This window comes from Balaenoptera borealis (genome assembly GCF_965194805.1).
Source record: "Balaenoptera borealis genome assembly, chromosome: 8".
NCBI classification, from domain to species: domain Eukaryota; kingdom Metazoa; phylum Chordata; class Mammalia; order Artiodactyla; family Balaenopteridae; genus Balaenoptera; species Balaenoptera borealis.
Window position 1 is genome coordinate 56,685,250 of NC_138865.1, and position 20,170 is coordinate 56,705,419.

The following is a 20,170-nucleotide window of genomic DNA, read 5'->3' on the forward strand; positions in this document are numbered from 1 at the left end:
AGTTTATAAAAGTATTTATCTATTTTGGAGTATTTGAAATAAATGGATATTGGCCCTAACAAGCAGACTTGGGGATCTCCAAATTTATAACATTGACTCCTTTATTAGTATAGTTAACTCAGGAGTGGAAGATAATTACTACAAATATCAGAATTATTTTGCTTTAAGGGACTTTTGAAACTGTGCAGTGATGTTCAAACCTTTTCTGAGCCTTGGAACCCCTCCCCCTTTTCCAAATGGACTACTACTCAGAACCCCCAAATGTAAATAAAGCATGGGCCACCAAGCATAGTTGGGGGTATCGGGGAAGATTTCCCTGAAGGGCTGTTTGAGCTGAGATCTGAAGGATGGAGAGACATTAGGTTGCTTGGGGGCTAAGATGGAGGGTGCTGAGTGTTGCAAAAGGACCAGCACCCTGAGGTCAGAGAGAGCCTGGGGCACTAGCGGTGTGAACAGAGGCTATTGTCTCTATGGAGAGACTAGAGCAAAGTAAGGCTGGTTAGCCGGTGCCAGACCATGGAGGGAGGAGCTTGTAGGAGCTTGTAGGCCCTGGCGGGGACCATAGTCATTATTCTGGGTGAAATGGGAGGCTCTTGAAGGTTATAGGCAGGGTTTGCGCTCAGGATTTTTGAAGGGCTTGCTCTGCCACCTGTCAGTCCATTTGAGGTGATCCTCTCTCTGGAGCCAGGGACACGGTCCCATGTGCGATAGTAATGACTCCTCCTTGTGGCATATGCAGCCAAGTAACGAGCAATTCCTAGCATGTCAGGGTCCCGTGATGGGCCTGCAAGGACAATAACATTGAAAAACAGCAGAGAAAAAAAATTGCCCTTTACCCTTAGTGAACTAAGGATAAAGGAACCGTAAGGGAATATAGTCAACCATTACTCCCCTGGGGCTAATGACCCCAAAGTTCTCGGCTTCTCAGGCCAGCTTTTTGTTCTCTCCTCTTGGCATTTCGTAGCCTGGGAGCACCTGCTCCAGGAAATAGGAAGAAGAATGGAGTTCAAACTCAAAGTGGATATTTGCTTTATTTTTTTTGAACAATCCTGGTAAAATGCTTATAGGGACAGAAGTTTGAAATTGTCCAGAAGAATGTTTTTTCGATTTCTTTGTTAATGTTGTCTCTCTCCTTGAGGCTGAGCTTCTGAGAAGAATTCATCCAGGGAATTCAAATCCGTTCTGATTTGGGAGTAGGGAGTGAGGTTGGCCGTGGCAAGAGCAGGATGGATTTGTGGGAAGATCTCACTGCAATGAAGGTTTCTGTTCTAATTCTTCTCCAGATAAATAGCTGTGACATGGGGTGAATCACTGAACTTTTATAAGACCGATTCCTTGTCTGTAATAAGAAGGAATGTGGATTCAGGGACTTCTCTCAAGTTGTGTTCAACTCTTCCTACTTGTTCCTTCTTCTTCCTCTTAAATGCTATGTGAAAAACAATTATCTTAAAAATTAATGTCCATTGTTAGGTTTTGTCTTCATGACTTCAGACTCCTTGAAAGAATATTCTGTTTGTTGTAATACTGTGGATAGGATTCATTGACTTGTTTTATAGTCAGTGCAGGAGAGGAGTGGATGGTTTTAGAAATGTGTCCCTAAATTGATGACATTATAATAAGCAGATCAAATGTTGTAGCCGTTTGTTCTTGATTAGGGAATCGTTTAGACCTCCAAACTTGGGCAGAACATATTGTGTTCTTTGTGTTCCACTGTGCAGATTGCCTGTTTTTCTTTGGAATTCTGTGCCGTTTCATGGCTTCTTTCCCCTTGATATCATGACACATGACTGATGATGTCAAAGAACCTTCTGGATTTTCTTGTTTTCTTCTGTTGGCCTTTAAGTACATGAAATAACATCACATTTTTCCTTTGAAGAGTTCCTTATTTTAAGAACTCACTAAGGAGTTCTTGTTCACATTCTTGAAAATGCTTTTCTCAAGAATCCATGTTTCCTTCTTTAACAGAAATCAGAAAATCATTGCTTTCAAGTCTAGAGTTTGGTTTCATTCATTCCTATAACTTTCTCTTGTTTTTGCTTAAGAAACGGTGCCACATGAATGAAGCCTGAACAGTTCAAAAACTCCTGCAGCCAGAAAACTGCATTGCAGTGTTTTACTCCTAAGCCAGCTGGAATTCGAATAGATTGGCTTGCTGGTAGCCCTCTTAGTTTCTTTTTTTCTTTTCTTCTCTCTCTTTTTTTTTCCTGCTTGAGTATTCAACTTTTCTGGCCTTCCTTAACTTGCTAGTTGTTATGTGCTGGCTTGTAATGCTATACAGAATGGTAAAAGAATTGTTGGTAAATTCTCCCAAGTTTCCTAGATCTTGCTTGATGAGTCTGCTTATCTCATAGTCTGTGCATGTTATAAGCATCACCATTATTTGCTCAGCAGAGTGAAACAGAAAAGCATTAGGAAGAGTCTGTACAGAGCTTCTGCTACTTGTGTGGCATTGTCTAAGAGAAGCTGGTGGTTTGAGAAACCATAACTAACCCATGAGCACTTGATTGGATCTTGAGCACACAGTGAACTAAGGACAGACTATACGTGTGAAGTTTGATTTCAGCCATAGGCTTAATTGTGTGGAGTTCAGCCACCAAATATGTTCATATGGGTATCATATAACTTTTGGAACTTGAATACTTCCTACATTAACTCCAGGTTTCATCCCATTCCAACCTTTTGATGCTCTTAAGAAGCAAAAAAAAAAAAAAAAAAAAAAAAGTCACTGAAAACCATTACTCCGAATTTGAGGAAAGATCCTGGTGCCTTACTTCCCTTTTCTTATAAAAGTTAACTACAAGTTTGGTGTAAGAACTTTCAGATGGAGATGGATAAGAAACATCACATAAATACAAATACATTCCAGTTCTTGGAATATATACAAACTTTTTGCTTATTGGTTGAACACTAAGGCTAAGACAAATGAAAATGGTCATTGAAATTCATCCATCTTTTGGACATTTGGCACCTCATTGTACAAATGTGCACATTTATGACTTTGGCTCACAAAAGCTTTAAAATATTTGGCTTTTTATTTGGAAGTCTGTCAGCCCTTTTTAAAGTCTTTTAATTTGGGGGGGGGCGCGCTAGATTAGACTGGAATAATAATAATGAAGTATGCTCTGCAAATAATTGAAAATACCCAGATTATTTCTTTTTTATAGATTGCCAGCAAATTTTATAAATTGCACCTTGGCAATGATTATTTTAGGTTGTCTAACTTGTCAAGAAGTACAGTTTCTGTTACAAGGAAATAACGACGTTTTCGCTTAGAGGAGTATGAAACATTTTCCACAACTGTGAGTCTGTTATTGGTTTCATTCAGCCAGCTGCCAGTGGAATCCAGTGTCTAGAAGGCAGAAGCGTTGCCATTCACTCTTGCTGTCCTTTCACCTATTTCTTCACATTTGGAGTCCTTCATCCTCCAAGCATCCTTAGGGTCTTCCTCTGCCAGGTTGAATGTGTGAGTTGCAGGAAGTGAGCTGAAGGTTTGTTCCATTTCCTCCTACTCTCAAATAATAATTTCTCATAGTTTTCTTTTTCCCTTTGGTGATCTACTTTCAGAATCCGAGTCACTAAATGAGTTTTATCGAAGGAGGAGAATGTACTTAGACACTTAGAAATCGAAAGGGGATTCCTAAGTTGGCAATGGCCTTGAATGAAAGAAGTACCAGGTGAATGCTGCTGTCCCTCAGCCCAAGTGATATAATTTATTGATCTTAATGGATGTTAAGCATAAGCAATTCCATCTCTTAAAGGTGTATTTTATAGAAGTAAATACCTTCCAGTACAGTTGTGTTCTTTGTTTAGATCATGTTGGAAAACTACTAGAAATTTCATTGAAATATGATTGTGTGGAGTTTTTGAAAGAAAAATCTGGAATATGTTGCTTTGAAAAGCTTTTGACATTGATTCTAAATTTCTGCACAAACCTTTGTAGCCTTTTCACAGATGTAAGCATTTATGGGAAGACCGTAGTGAATTTTTTTTTTTTTTTTTTTTTATGAATTCTGTAAAACTTAAGTCCACAATACAAGCTTTTGGAGTAGGAATAGGCATTAAAATGTGGTAGATTCACGCACAAGTAGGTGGTTTGTGTACTACAGTGGATATGGTGTTTACTGTTTTCTTGAGGGAGGCATTTTTGTTCCTCTGGGGAAATAAACTTCCCATTTTTCTTAAATATTTTTAAACTTGGTTACCTTTTTTTAAAGTAATTTCTGCCACTGTTGATTTGTAGAATCCAAGGAGCACTTTTAGTTAATCTTATACATTAAAAACTAGTTTGATTCAGCAGATACTCAACAAGTGCCCACTGTGCACTGGATGTTTGTAGAATTGCTGTTTTGTTTGTGAACATATGCACTGGGCGTAGATCTAAAGCCTTCCCTTTGCAAACACTCCTGAGAATAGGACTCAAGGTGAAAATGTGTTTTGGCCTATGTCATGTTTTCTGGTCCTTTCTATGTGTTTTTCATTGGGAAAATATTTTTAAAACATGTTTTGGGTTAGGGCACCAACCCACTTGTCCAACTCGTGAAAGTCTATGGAACCACCCCAGCATCAAAAAAGACACCACTTTATCAGGAGTGTAATCACTCAGTCACCTAATACAGAGTGCTTCAAGAGTTTGCATCTAGGGCCAAGCGGCAAAGCCATTCAGTGGGTAGAGGGGGAGGGCAATAGGCCTGAAGACCGCCCTGCCCTGAAGAGAGAATGCTTTAAACACACGTTGCCATTAATTTTTAAGGCAGAAAGCATCTTGAACCCGCGCCTCTCTTTTCCCCCTTCCTCCCAGCGTTGCTGTTTGAGTTTGCTCCCAAATGCTCACAAGGCCGTGCCAGACGGAAATTCGCAGGGGCCGCTGCCGTCCCACGGAGGCCACTCCGGGGAGGGACGCGGGCGGAACAGTCGCGCTCAGTGCTCGCGGGCGCCCCGGGCTCCGGTCCGCGGTGCCCCCGGCGGGCTGCGGGCGGCCCGGCTTCCCCCGCGCCCCCCGGCGCACATGTGCCGTCCCTCCCCCCTCCCCCAGCCTCTGGAGTCGCTTCGAGGCCATCTAGTCATACGCTGTCCATCAGATGTGTTTACTTTTTTCCTGACAGCAGACACATCTGGAGCACATATTCAGGTTATTCCAGTGCCACTAGACACATTCCACAAGATCATTTCAGCGGTTGTTATGGCGATCTTCCTCCCTCCAGTGATTTTCAAGTTGCATGACAGAAATAGCTGGAGCTAACCAGGGGGACAAAAGTCAACGGGATCAGGAAGGGCTCCTTTCACAGAATGAACTAATTAGTGACCCTGCTTTCTTCACAGGGCAATGAGCATATGGTTTAATAAAGTGAGTCTATGACACTCTCCCCCCGCCACCCCCCATAGGCAAAGCTGTCACTGGCTGAAAACTTTCCTGTTTTTACTGGTGGGACCGTAGTCTGCTGTCTTTCAACAGAGTTTACTTCACAAGTAGAAAATGTTTGCTCCTGAGAGTTAAACTTCAGAACTTTTTCTTGGCTTCATACTACCTAACTCTAGTGGGTCCTTCGACTTAAAGAGACAGTGTTCATTTTAGCTGCCTTCCATTGGAGGGATCTATGCTTACTCCAGACTCAGCATTTTGAGTTAGGTTTTTGTAAGTATTATGAATTGGTAACTGCCGGTTCAGGTGAATATAACTGATTGTGATTTTCCTAGCAAACATAATCAATTATTTCTCCCTGGATTAGTTAGAAACATTCATACCTGTGATTTTATTGGGCAGAATTATAGAATATTTTAGTATTAAAAGGTTTGATTAAGCAAACTCCATTGGCGATCACATTTAAGTAACAGGCAGAGGTTTGGTTATGATTCCATTTTTTTTTTTCCTGAGGCTTAACTTTTTACATCTTGTGTAGGTTTTTTGACCACGTTATAGTGTGAACATACCATTGAAGACACGGGAATTTAGACCTGAGATCATTTTGTATTATGAGGCGGAAATTCTTGCAGTTTGTAGTAGGTATAGAAGGTAATGCTGTAAAGCACTGCCATCTTTGATTAGTCTATGAAGAATACAGCAGGCCTTAATATTTTTTGGGTGGATGGACATATAATATGGATTCAGACTAAATATGTGTTACCTTTAATCATAATTCTGAAATTTATGAATCACAGGGGCCCATTTTCTTTCCTTTTTTTTGGTTTGGTATTTCTGTACTCTTGGTCTTAAAAAGTATATCCACCTTTATGTATTTCACACTTTTCCTCACATGTAGTGCCAAATCCTCTTTTACACACATGTACACACGTAATCTCAACCTCCTTTTCTTGTTCCCCCACCAAAACCCACACATTTCCCTCACTTGCACACACCACACGTTTAAGTTTAGTCCCAAGGCATTACAGTCACCATGAACAACAGAGTTTGTATTTTTCCCATTTGATTGAATTACTCATATGTTGACTGAGTACTCTGGACTCTGGGGATGTGACAGTGGGTGACAAGTAGGAAAATCAGAGCTGGACTCTCTCAAGCACATTTTCCTAATTCTTTTCCCATTGGTATAATGCCCCCCTCCCCCGACTTCTCCCCCTTCCCACCCCCAGTCAAATTCCTTTTCCATGGGTCCTGCGGACGCTGGTCACCAGGCTGCTTTGGAGTACCTGCTCTCAGCAATGCCAGGAGGACACAGAGAGGTCTCATGATCAGATGTGAATTTAATTCTCGGAGACCTGCTTGTCGCTTCTCCTTGTGTTCCTGCTAGTTACACGTTATTAACTGTGGTCCCTTTCGGAGCCTCAATTACTTGGGCGGGTATGTATCTTGCAGGGGCTGGGCTCAGGTTAGAAAGCTGAGGGTGGTTATAAAATGATGCTTCCCTCTCCAGATGTAACTTTGCAGTAATTAAACCTAATGTAGTCTAAGCATTGTAGTCAGTGTTGTGGTAGCCATTGCCAAGTCTAATTGATAATATCACTTATAGCACTTACTGCTAGTTATCTGGGAACTAGAGTAAACCTGAAAATGTCACATCTATTAACCCTTGTTTTTTTCTGCATCAGGTAAAGTGGATAGCTTATCCCTTCATCAAAATCTGTCGTCTGTATTGGCTCCAATACATTTGAGACTTTTTTTTTCTTAATTTACCTATCCATCCATTTATCCTTCCGTCTATCTTTATGCAGTTTCCAGAGTTTGTTGCCTTGATTTTTGGAGATTTCATCCAGCACAGAGCTATTAACTTCCTTGGGTGACTTGGTTTCCCTTTCTCAAAATCCGTGGTAAAAACATACTTGCCCATCATGAAAGACTAGTTGCTTACTTATATTTCTGTCGAGTTTCTTCCAAAAGAAAAAGTGAATGAGTCCAAACAAAATATATCACAAAAGATCCTGAAGCTTCAAATTGTCTTGTGCGTTCTTTTATTATGCCCAAGAAGGTGGCAACCAGCTTAATTCAGTCAAGCTGCCAGAGCCCCAGAGCAGTTTGCCTGTGTGTGATAGCTAAATAAAGAGTGAACTGAAGATGGCAGTGATAATCTCAATTCATAGAGTTTTCTCAGTCGTGAAATGTTTGTGTTAAGGATGACTTTGTTGTTGTTTTTGTTACAGTCTGACAGCTGAAGATGCTTTAAAAATCTTTCTAGTCACTTAGAGCAGAACTGTACTGCACCCGCTTGGTGGTTCTAAAAGGCAGGTCCTATCAGTCACAGCAAGGGCAAGTCTCTGGGTTATGGGGGAAGATTGAGGGGTGGAGGAGCAAGGCAGGGAGAAGGTGGGGGGGGGGGAGCTGCTGCTCTGTCCAGTTTACATTTGTCACCAGTGACTAGCTTTTAAAAAATGTATTAGCTGTGCATGGTGGTAAGTAAGATCCAGCTGCAGGGGATTACGGCTTTGAGTGGGTCGGGGAGTTTGGAATGCATTCAGTTCCATCAGGGATTTGTGTCCCTCGTCATCAGCCTTAACATTGCTAAAGCCGTAAAGATTAAGAACAGACCAGTGTCACCTGCCCTGAACTTTGAAAAACCTTGGAGCCATGAAACAAAGTGGGGGGTGGTGGTTTAGAAAGTGTCCCTTCTCTCTGTCCCCAAGTATTTTCCCAGTGACACATATGAAATAAATGGAAACACATAAGCTCAGGTGAAAGGCTGTCTAGGACTGCATTATTCCCAGAATTTGCATGGTCCTCATCATAACGTAGGATGAAAAACACTTTCCACAGATAACTTTCTGTTAATGAACATTTTTTGTGGGGGGTGGTCCAAATCAAGATGAGCCATCAGTAGTTAGAAGGGAAGGTATGTGTCTGAGAGATTGAGCCTCACGTCATAGAAGGAAAAGCCTTTTTGGTTGGTGTGGTTTTAGTGACCCTCCCCCTCTCCCCTGGCAAGAAAGTTAAGAGAACACCACAAAGGTTTGCTTTTTTCAGGGATTTTGAAATTCAGCATACATGCCAGCAAGCAGTTTAGAGGCAGGAAGTCTTTTCTAGTAGTGCAGTCATGAACTGGTAAACTAGAAGCATCTGTAAAAATTTAGAGGGAATATCAGCTTTCTCAAAGCTCCAGCCCAAGTGTAATGAGGTGCAAATGATAGCACTGCATAACCCTTCCCCACCCCAATTGTGGAATGAGATACTGAGTCAGAAATAAGGAGGAAGACAAGGATTTCAGAACTCTGCTTCACTGAAACAGATTTCATTTTTCAGATGAAATGGCTTTCGGATGACTAAGGATAACCTCAACGTTTAGGGTCGATGAGTAGTAAACAAATGATTTTCTGCTCAGCATCTGAGATGCCATTTCTGAAAAGTGGTGGCTTTTCGGGTGTGGGTGCGTGAAATGACATACCTACTCATTTGGCTGAGTAAGTTCACAAGAGTCTTTAGTTTAAAGTAAACTTCAGCTGATTTGTATCTTTGGCAGGCATCTCTCTCTTTACAGAAAGAAAAAAACAGAGGGGATAAGAAAAAAAGATGTGATTTGTTTGAAGGAACACATCTGGGGTGTGATCTGCTGTATCTTAACACCAGATGGCAGGTTTAGGCTGACAGCTAAACCCACTTTAGCCTGGTCAAACGGTATCTTACTATGTCGTTTTTTTCCCCTGTCCGTGCACAGGAAGCAGAACACTTCTTTGCATTCAGGGCCAGCAGTCCTTCTTGTATCTGTGCCTCTGGGCTGTTTCACTGCCTCTCTGCTGTTTCTAGACAAGGCTGGCTTCCCTTGGCAACCCCTGAAATAGGTTCCCTCTGTGGCTCATACCTTTTCAAAGGTATGTTTTGTCGAGGCAGAGGTGTGGTGCCTTAAGGTGACTGGTGCTTGTCATGACAGGCATGGCATTAGCTGGGCCGAGCAGTGACTAGAAGTGACAGCGGCGCTTTGCAGTGCCCGGGGGCCTCTCAGTCAGCACTCCTGCTGGAGAGACTATGGAAGCACCTCTGAGTACCTTCGCTTATCGTGGAGATGACAGTTGAGATCGAGGCCCAGAAGGTGATTGAGGACCGCCCCCCATCTTCTTGTAGTTTTTACTTGAAAGAGCGTCACCCACGTGGCCGAAAGAAAGAATGCAAGCATGCTATGTCCAGAGCCACAGAAGGGGTCTCTGAATTTCCATAAGTTTTGAGTCTGAAATTCTGCCATTAGACTTACAGTTTCTTTGTGCACTGTTGTGTCATAAAATGATCAAACATAAAAAAAACCCCCAAACCTCTCAATTATACACTTCAGGGAATGGGGATGATAAATAATAAATTTTCCCTCACTGTTGTTTGATACAGTACCTCCTCAAGGATAGCAAATCAGAGCCTATCTATATTACTGATTCCCAAAGGACTTGGTCAGAAGTTTCTTATCACTCTCAACTGTTGTCTATCTTTGTAGATTTTCTAGGAATTATTCTTAGGATGCTTACGAATGATTAATGGACGTATGCGTAATCTATGCAGAGGGCTGCAAAATGCATTCACCTAATCCATTCTACAAACTGAGATTAATTAGAACCGTCTGTAGGCATCTTATTATAAGGTCACAATTCTAATATAATTTGGTAGAAGCTATTAGGGATTTGAATGAAATTTCTAAAGCACTTCCATAGAGAGGGAAAAAGGCCTTTAGGGGGAAGTCGGTGAATGTTTTTTGTGGGCAGAATTTGAAGTTACTGCCTGAGCTTTATTTCTCTTCATAGTTCATCTTTCCGGTTAGTCAAAGATCACTCAGATTATAGTTTCCCTGTTCAAAAAAACAAACAATTTCTATGTACCAGATGGTATTATACTTACTGAAATCAAGGCAGTCTAAATTGTTCCTGTGTGGACTTGGTTTTCCTTGAGATAAAAATTTCACTTGTAATTCTTATATGCTGTCATAGAACTATTTGATAGACAATGTATTTTGACATACAAACTTTTCAACTTGCTATTTTAGGAAAAGAATTTGTTGGTTAGGGAAATCACTGACCAGAATTTAATAAGAGTACTAAGTAAGAGTTTGCTTCTTAGTAAACTCTTTAATATGGTTCTTATAAATAAAACGACAAAACAAAAACAAGTTAGCTGATTCTCTTCAGGAAACTTAGCTCAATTTCATACTATGAAGAAGATCCATTTGATAACTTAGAGGGGAGGGCTAATGTGGTTTTAATCACTCTGTGGAGGAGGACTTCCCTTGACAAGGCAGACTCATTTATAAGTTCTTGAAACTATTTGACCAGATACAGTCATTTGAAAAGGAGCATGTCCTAGTTAATATTAAGGTAAATTCATAGCTCTTTTTGTGTTCAGGGCTTCTGTAACTTTGTTGGCTTAAAATATATATATATTTAAATTTGCTGAATAGTTTTGATGTTAGAACGTTAGTTTTTAATGCTCCGCAAAATTGAATGTATTAATTTCTGAGCTAGATTAGTCAGTTTCAGCTAGAGTATTTCCAGTACCCAACACCGTGTTAATCTCTTTTTACCTACCTGTCACGCATAGTAATGTTTAAAAAAATTTTTGATGTGAATTTGCTTTATCTTCTCTGACACGTTTGGGTAAATGACAGTGACTTTGGTGTTTTTAAAATGTTCCTTGATTTGAGAAAGTGGCCTTCAGATAAGCTTCAGGCGGTTTCCCAGTAAGTTCTTAACGGATTGCCATCCCTCTCCCTATCTCTCTTTAAAATTTTTTTCCCTAAAGGCTATGTGGTAGGAAACTACCTAGTTCTCCACGTATTGCTATGCTTGTCCTACGTTAAATACCACTGGAAATTAAAAAGCATGAACTTTTGCATTTAGGCTCACTTGGTTTTGGGTAGCTGATCCATGACCATGGGCAAGTTACTTAACTTTTGCATCTTAGTTTTTTTCTTTTCAGAAATGATATCTAGACCTACTTTGTTTTTTGTGAGGATAAAATGAGATAATATTAGAATATAAAACCTCATATGGAGCCTAACTTATAGTAGAGGGAGGCACAGTACTTGATAATCACTAGTGTTATCATTTAAATGGGAAGTTGGCATGAACTTTCAATGGACTATGAATATTTGCAGAATCGTCAGATGCTGAGTACTTTATTTTGTAAAAGTTGCTATTTGCTCATTATATTCATAATACCTCATTTAGCTTGTATCTCAGAAGTGTAACTTCCCTGTGTATTGTCCTTAGTTTACTTTAGTCACTACAATACTCCTCTCTGAGAACTGGAAAAAAGGTCGTAGGAAAATATAATGATTTAGTTGAAAAAACATGTCTGAGGACTTAACTACATTTTAATACTTTTTTTTCTCTAAGTTTGTTTGGGGGAATAAAACCCAACACTTCACCTCACCACTACTACATTTGTATGTTTACACATACCCGAGGAATCTCTCAATGTAGTGTAAATATCTCAGATGCCTGCTTTTTGGAGTAAAAGATTCATAAATCAAAGTTGGGAAATCCTACTGTTTTTAGGCCTATTATAATAAATACTCTTATTTGAAAGAGTTGTGTTTATAGCTTATTTGATCAAAGACCCACCTCATTTATCAGTATGCAGTCGGAAAGTTGTAGAGTTTTTCTTTAAATGGAGGGCATGTGTATATATATGTATACTTTGCATACATTCTTCTACTTTTGTCCTTCCTTGGAAGGATGTAGATGACTAATGAGTGAAGGAGTAATGCAGTTAATAGCTTTAGTGATGTATATTGATTAATTTTCAGTTATGAGATGATATGTGTATCAAATATATGTACAAACATAAAACAGTCCTCAGGTGATTTTAGTTGCTGATTTTCTTTTGTATATCTCTAGAGTTTCCTCAAAGTGTACTCTATTTAATGTAGTGGTAACACTTTACATTTTGTATTAATTATATTTATTTATTTATTTATTTTTTGAATTTTATTTTATTTATTTTTTTATACATCAGGTTCTTTTTTTTGGTAGTACTTTTGATTTTTATTTATTTATTTATTTATTTGTGCTTTAAACCATTATCTTTTTTTGACTAATCAACCCTTTATTTTTATTTATTTATTTATTTATTTTGTGTGTTAGTTTCTGCTTTATAACAAAGTGAATCAGTTATACATATACATATGTCCCCATATCTCCTCCCTCTTGCTCTCCCACCCTCCCTATCCCACACGTCTAGGTGGTCACAAAGCACCGAGCTGATCTCCCTGTGCTATGCGGCTATACAGCAGGTTCTTATTAGTTATCCATTTTATACATATTAGTATATATGTGTCAGTCCCAATCGCCCAATTCATCACACCACCACCACCCCACCCCCCAGTTGCTTTCCCCCCTTGGTGTCCATACGTTTGTCCTCTACATCTGTGTCTCAATTTCTGCCCTGCAGACCGGTTCATCTGTACCATTTTTCTACGTTCCACATATATGCGTTAATATACGATATTTGTTTTTCTCTTTCTGACTTACTTACATTAATTTAAATTACAGTTCCCATTTAGAGATATGGAAGTATAGATAAAGGAGGTTACGACGGGCCTCAGTTTGTTTATTTTGTAACTTATTGCAGAGTTGGCAATGAATCCCGTGTCTTGGGATTTGGAGGTTCTTCTTCATCATAATGCTGTTTCCCAGACTCCTTGCAACTACTATGTACTGTTTTAGTCCAATCCACCATAATCCCTTGCTGTTTATATGCTCTTGTGGAGGTAGCTAAAAGATACTGCTAGGGCATGCTTTATATTCATACACAATCTACAGAAAAAGAGGTAATTGTCATTCAAGAAGCCTGAATCTTTTGGATTATTACCTTACATTGGAAATTAAATTTGTTTTTCTCTCTGCTGGATTACATGTAAACATTATTAAGTTATCAAGGCAAAATATATCTGTAGCCACTACTCCCCCCAACCCCCAACAGGATCTAGAGTATAAAAGTAAACTTGAAATTTCTGAATCCTACAGACCCTGTTGCTGTTTATGACTCATTGCTCTAGTTTGTTTGGTTTTCGGGTTCATCAGCTGAGTAACACCCCACTGCCATGTTCGGTGTTTTCATCCCTTTCCCTTTATATATTTGGACCATTTTAGTTTAATTTGAGTAGCTGCTTTGTCAACTTCCAAAAGTACCAGTTGTACATGTAATATGTATTTGTGAGAAGTAGTTCTCTTCTAGGTCCACATTCTTAGTGACCTCCCTAAGCCAAATATGCAGACAGCCATAAGTGTGGAACAAAATATGACACTCTGTGAAAGTTGTTTCCCACCTGGGAAGTGCCGTTTCTTTGGTGGCTTTAAATGAGAGTAGAGGCATCGTTAAAAAGCAAGGGTGTGGAGCCAGATAAACCTATCATTTGAATCTTGGTTCTTTGACTTCCTAGAAATATGACTTTGGGCAATACTTTTAACTTCTCTGGGCCTTATTATTGCCATTTTAGGGATTAAAAAAATACATATCTCAAGGAGTTGTAGAAATTAAATGAGGTGATATTTGCAGAGTGCCTGGTATGGATGCCCACTGGTATACAAGATATAGATAGCCTTAATAGTATGTGTAATCCTTGAGTTATCTTTGAGTTTCTGTGGATATTGGCTTGGACTGCATATCTCTCATCACTGATTCCGTTTACACTCACTGACATTTCTAGATTCTTTTCTAGTAGGGCATCATTTCTGCTGCTAGGGCAGAGTTTATTAAAAACCATGACACATATTTCTAACTAGTATTTTTGTTTTTCGTTTTAAATAGAAATACATGTACCATCTATCATACAATTGTACTGACTGTGAAATCTAACAAATATCATCTCTGCTTAATTATTCGCTTTTATTTTGAGGATTTGTTGTACAGGTAGCTTACACAATTTTAAAAACACTGGCATAGAGTGTTGAGTTAATGTCACTTCTTAATTCTTGCCACACTTTTCTCGTTGATCCATACAATGACCTTCTTTTTGTTTATTTATTTTTGTTAAAATATTTGAATTTGGTTTTCTGTTGGGGACAAGTGATTAAGGGACTTTATTTTTCTGTTGCCAAGGCTCTGAGGTCAAGTGAAGCCAGAATATATTGTCATGATGGGATGTTAGAAATGAAAGTTGCCTGCAATGTCCTTTAGCCAGGTACTTCTTAACTTTTTTATAGAAATGTCTCATCCTTTTTAATGAATTAAAAAATTTGAAACTTCTCTCTTTTAAAAATCACAGATCTAGTCAGAACTTCTCTGATGAGTGAGGAAACTGAGGCCCAGAGAGGTGGTGTCACAGTAGTAATTACCATAATGATGGCCATCACTTTTGGACCATTTGTGAGGAATCATGATCTCCAGTGGTACCTAAGCTCACACAGCCGATTGTGGGCTCCTGTTATAGTGTTCTCTTCAGCTTCCATGTTGGCTCTCCCTAGTCCTCCTTCCTTTCTGGGTTAATTTTTCATTTTAAAATTGCATACTTACCATTGTAGCTGTTTACTTCACATTGTATTAATTTTGGTCTTTTTTCAGGACCTAATCTCCCCCAATCTTGCCTTTTTTGGGTGACATTTAGGTTGACATCAGATGAATAGCCCAAATAATAAATATGAATTATGCTTGCCTCAAAACAGTGAGGCAAATAAACTGTCATCATGCTCTTAAAAATGGATATTATTCAGTACTGGTTTATTTTTTTGAAGAATTTTTGCTTTCAATCCCTGACCCTAAAAAATAAAAGTAAATTAAATTCCATAAAGGTAGAAATTAAAGCAGATATATTCCAAATGCCCAAGTCAGAGCCTGGCAAACAGGGAATACTCAGTAAATGCTTTTCAAGTGAATATAAGCCTCCACAGAAGCAAAAGCTCTAAATCCTGGGGCTCCTGCTGTTGGGGAGCCAGTTTTCTCTCATTTGTTGAAGGCACCATGAACTGTACTCAGGAAGGGGGGAGAGTAATGAATGAGTATTTGTGAAACTCTTTTTGTGTGTGCCAGGTGTTTCCATCAGCACTGCTAAATTTCTCTGTACAACAGCTTTCTGGGTTTATGCCTCTTCACTCTTCTCATTTTTTGGATGAAGAAATGGGAGCTCAGTGTTCAAATGAGTTGCTCAAAATGTTTGAATTTGAATTAGGATCTTTCTGACTTTAAAGCCTTGTACTTTCCAGACATCCTTAGCACCACAAGAATGGTTGCTGCCATTACTATCTTTATCATCATTATCATCACTGTCATCATTACTTCTAGAGTTTTTTGAAGTTGTCCTCAAATGGTAGCCACCTGCTTCCAAAGAGAGTTAGGCACTAATGGTTCAGGTGGCCAGAGTCTCTGGGACCTCCTGTTCCTTGCACACTGGTCTGTTTCGAGTGTACACAAATGATTACCTGCGTAGGTGGTTACCTGAGATCCCTTTCAAATACCCATATGAAAAATAGACTTTCTAGTTGGGATCAGCTGCCTTGCCTATGTGGTTTTTATATCTTAGATGAAAAAGTGGACTAGAATGCCAGAAGATTTCCCTAAATGGAAAGGTAGCTGCTTCCCTACCCCCTCCACTTCCCTTGTCAGTTGCCAGAGAGATCTCCAGTGACACAAGAGCACTTCCAAAGTTTGGGGAGTCTTGGATGGTTGGTGGATGAGATCGTTTGATTCCAGTGAAACTTCCCAGCTGCCCTGAATTCAGTCTTCCAGAGCACCATCCTTTTATTACTAGATTGAATTGTAGGATAAGAGAAGTGCTTTGAGCATCTTTATACCCACATATGTAAGACTACATACTTGAGCCTGAGAATTTGGAGTGGGGCCTCTTAAGAACAAAAAAAGTACATGCACATTACCTGTGTGTGTGTATCGATTTGGCTCTGAGATTCATTATTTTATGTAAGTGCCATTAATTTCCCAATTTTTCTTAGCTTATGAGTACAGTCGTCATTCTTAGTTGCTTAATACTTATTTTGGGCATTTATTTTACCTGTAACTTTTCCCTTGACTTTTCTACCTGCTCTCATCGCTGTATTTTGAACACCTTCTTTATGGAAAGCAGTAGAAAAACCTGAAGGTGTGTCTAGAACAAAATCAGTTGAATCAAAGGAAGGCTGCCCAAGTTGGCATTTAATGGGGTAGGACTCTGGCAGATGTGTCCATATTTTCTACTGAAGAGTCTGTGCACACCTGAACCTCTGCACTGAGTTTCATTTCCTTAATCCTGTGGTGGTGGTGTGAAGAATGCACAGGTTTCCCATACAAATTAGGAAAGGGAGTTAATCAGAATCAACACTGGGGTAAAAGGAGGTCTTAGCGGAAGTGCCTAAGTGTTGTTCCAACACAGGGGATAAATGTGTTCTGCTTTACTTGGCCAGAACAATGTCTCAAGCTGGTGATTAGGCTCTACTCCAGCTTTAACCTCAGGCAAAATTTATGCAGCTCTACTACTGTGTGTCAGGTAATTAAAGGGAAAAAGAGGAAATATTTGCTTAAAGTGGAAGTGTTTTTAATTAAACATGAAAATAAGTAAATGTAAAGGGAAGTCGGCAGTAGGGAAATTGTTTTTAACTTTTCCTTTAAAACATTAAGAACTTGAAGCAAAAGACTGATATTTTAGGCATGGCTGTTTGTTAAGCCCTTACAGAACATTATTCAGCTGTGCTGGAATTCTGAAATTCTTCTTCTGTCTTTGCGTTGAAGAACTTGGAGGTGTTATTCTGTCTTAGTTGAAAGATAATGCCCTTTGCCATTTTCTGCTAACCACTAATGATTCGCTTGATAGGAAAGGAGTTCTTTAATTTAAAATAAGAGCCATTTTAAAGCCCAGTACATAGTAGTACAGATCTTGATGTGGGAAGCAGAGATACAGCAGGAAGTTTAGGCTGGAAAAAAAAAAGGGGAGGGGATAAAATCTTCTACTTACTATGACTGACTAGCATACTGGTTGGATTATGTTGCATCTAAAGTTTCTGTTAATGGTTCCACCACTCTGCTCATCACCAAGGGTTGAAACTCCATCAGGTTTGATTTAACTTTAGACCCTAGACCTTAAGGGTTCTGCATCCATAAAGCCTTATCCTTACCACCTGTTTTAAAATGGACTGTGACCATTGCAGTTGCCTGCCTAGGTCATTTTAATAACATCCTTGCCCACCGTTCATATCTAATCTCTATTGCTGCTGTCCATCTTGCCCAGTGTAGCTAGAATGATTTTACCTAAGGCTCAGTTTTCATCATGGTACTCAGTTTCCTCAAACTTTGCACAGAATTTGAGTTTTTCCCTGCTATGGCCCTTGGACAATGTCAGCATCACATCTGAGAATTGTTTTTCCTACATGTACTCTACACTCTAGCCATTTTTGAACTCTTTTAGCCATTCCTTCAACACCCTTGTACAGCTCATTTCTTCTACCACCTTACCTGTGCTCTTGGCTCTAGGCTCCTAATTAAGTCCTTTTTATTTTATTTTTTAGACTGAAGTATAATTGATTCACAATGTTGTGTTCAAGGTGTACAATGAAGTGACTCAGTTATACATATATAACTATTTTTCAGATTATTTTCCATTATAGGTTATTATAAAATATTGAGTATAATTCCCTGTGTTATACAGTAGGTCCTTATTGATTTTCTGTTTTCTGCACAGTAGTGTGTATATGTTAATCCCAAACTCCTAATTTATCCCTGCCCCCCTTTCCCTCGTGGTAACCATAAGTTTGTTTTCTACATCTGTGGGTCTTTTTCTGTTTTGTATATAAGTTCATTTGTATCATTTTTTTTTTTAGATTCCACATATAAGCGATAACATATGTTTGTCTTTCTCTGTGTGGCTTCTTTCACTTAGTATGATAATCTCTAGGTCCATCCATGTTGCTGCCAAAGGCATTATTTCATTCTTTTTTATGGCTGAGTAATATTCCATTGTATATATGTACCACATCTTCTTTATCCATTCATCTGTCGATGGGCATTTAGTTTGCTTCCATGTCTTGGCTATTGTAAATAGTGCTGCAGTGAACATTGGGGTACATGTATCTTTTCGAATTATGGTTTTTTCCTGATATATGCCCAGGAGTGGGATTGCAGGATCATATAGTAGCTCTAGTTTTAGTTTTTTAAAGTACCTCCATAAGGAGACCATAAACAAAACAAAAAGACAACCTACGAAATGGGAGAAAATATTTGCAAACGATGCGACTGACAAAGGATTAATCTCCAAAATACACAAACAGCTCAATATAAAAAAAAAAACCCAATCAATAAATGGGCAGAAGATCTAAACAGACATATCTTCAAAGAAGACATACAGATGGCCAAAAGGCAGATGAAAAGATGCTCAACATTGCTAATTATCAGAGAAATGCAAATCAAAACTACAATGCGGTATCACCTCACACTGGTCAGGATGACCATCATCAAAAAGTCTGCAAATAATAAATGCTGGAGAGGGTGTGGTGAAAAGGGAACCCTCTTACACTGTTGGTGGGAATGTAAGTTGAAACAGTCACTATGGAGAACAGTATGGAGGTTCCTTAAGTCCTTTCAAAATGTTACCTCTTTCATGAAGGCCTTGCCTGTTCTCTTAGTGGGCTAAGATTTTTCCATCTGAATCTTCTTTGTACCTCATTATACCTTGTAGTGGTTTTGTATTCTGTTACTAAACTACATGTTCCTTTAGGGTAAGACTTGTGGACTGGTCACCTTTGTTTTCTTCCACCTTGTGTTACCTTGTGAAGTCATGCTATCCCTGCTCTAAAGTCTTCTATTAATGATGCAACAGTGTGTAAAATTGGGGTATTAACACTTATCCTCCAGGGTTGTTCTGAGGAGCACATCAGCGAATTTATTTAGATACACACCTCTGTGTCTGTCATACACCCAGTAGGCTCTTAATAAATAGTATGGTAGTTGTAGCCAGATGGCCATGGTTTGAATTTCTCCTCTGTTATCAGCATGTGATTTTTGGGTCTCTGCTCTTTCAGTTCTTCATCTGTAAAATGAGAATAACGGTAGTATTTACCTCATAGGATTATTGTGAGGATTAAATGAGTCTGTACATTTAAAGCACTTAGAACAGCACCTGGCAGCTCGTGAGCCTGCACCATTCAATTCAGAAGCCACTAGCCCCACGTGGCACTTGAGCACTTGAAATGTGGCTGGTCCAGGCTGAGATGTACTATCAGTGTAAAATGCACACTAGAATTTGGAACCTTGGTGTGAAAAAATACGAAGCTAAATATCTCAATTTTTCATTTATTTCATGTTGAAATGATAATATTGATATTTTGAATAATTTGGGTTAAGTAAATTATATTAAAATTATCCCATCTTTTCCCCCCAGTTTTATTGAGGTATAATTTGGCATACATCAATGTATAAGCTTAGGGTATACAGCATAATGATTTGACTTACATACATCATTAGATGGTTATCACAATAAGGTTAGTGAACATCCATCATATCATATAGATACCAAATTAAAGAAATAGAAAAAAAAGTTTTTTTGCTTGTGATGAGAACACTTAGGATTTACTCTCTTAACAACTTTCCTACGTAACATACAGAAATATTAATTATATTTATCATCTTGTACATTACACCCCAGTACTTCTTTATCTTATAACTGGGAGTTTGTACCTTTTGACTTCCTTCATCCAAAAAAATCTCACCTTCAAAAAAAACTTAATGTGACTACTAGAAAACTTTAAATTATATGCGTGGTTCACATATGTCTATTGTACAGCACTGTTGTAATACTGTGTAACATTGTTAGCTTTTGTTAGCATATTGTTGTTA

The 20,170-nt window shown here is 38.9% G+C and overlaps 1 protein-coding gene across 17 annotated transcripts in view; it reads left to right on the forward strand.

Moving 5' to 3' along the window:
* Positions 1-20,170, forward strand: part of BNC2 (basonuclin zinc finger protein 2) — a 429,325-nt gene that overhangs the window by 39,299 nt on the left and 369,856 nt on the right. The window lies entirely within an intron of this gene.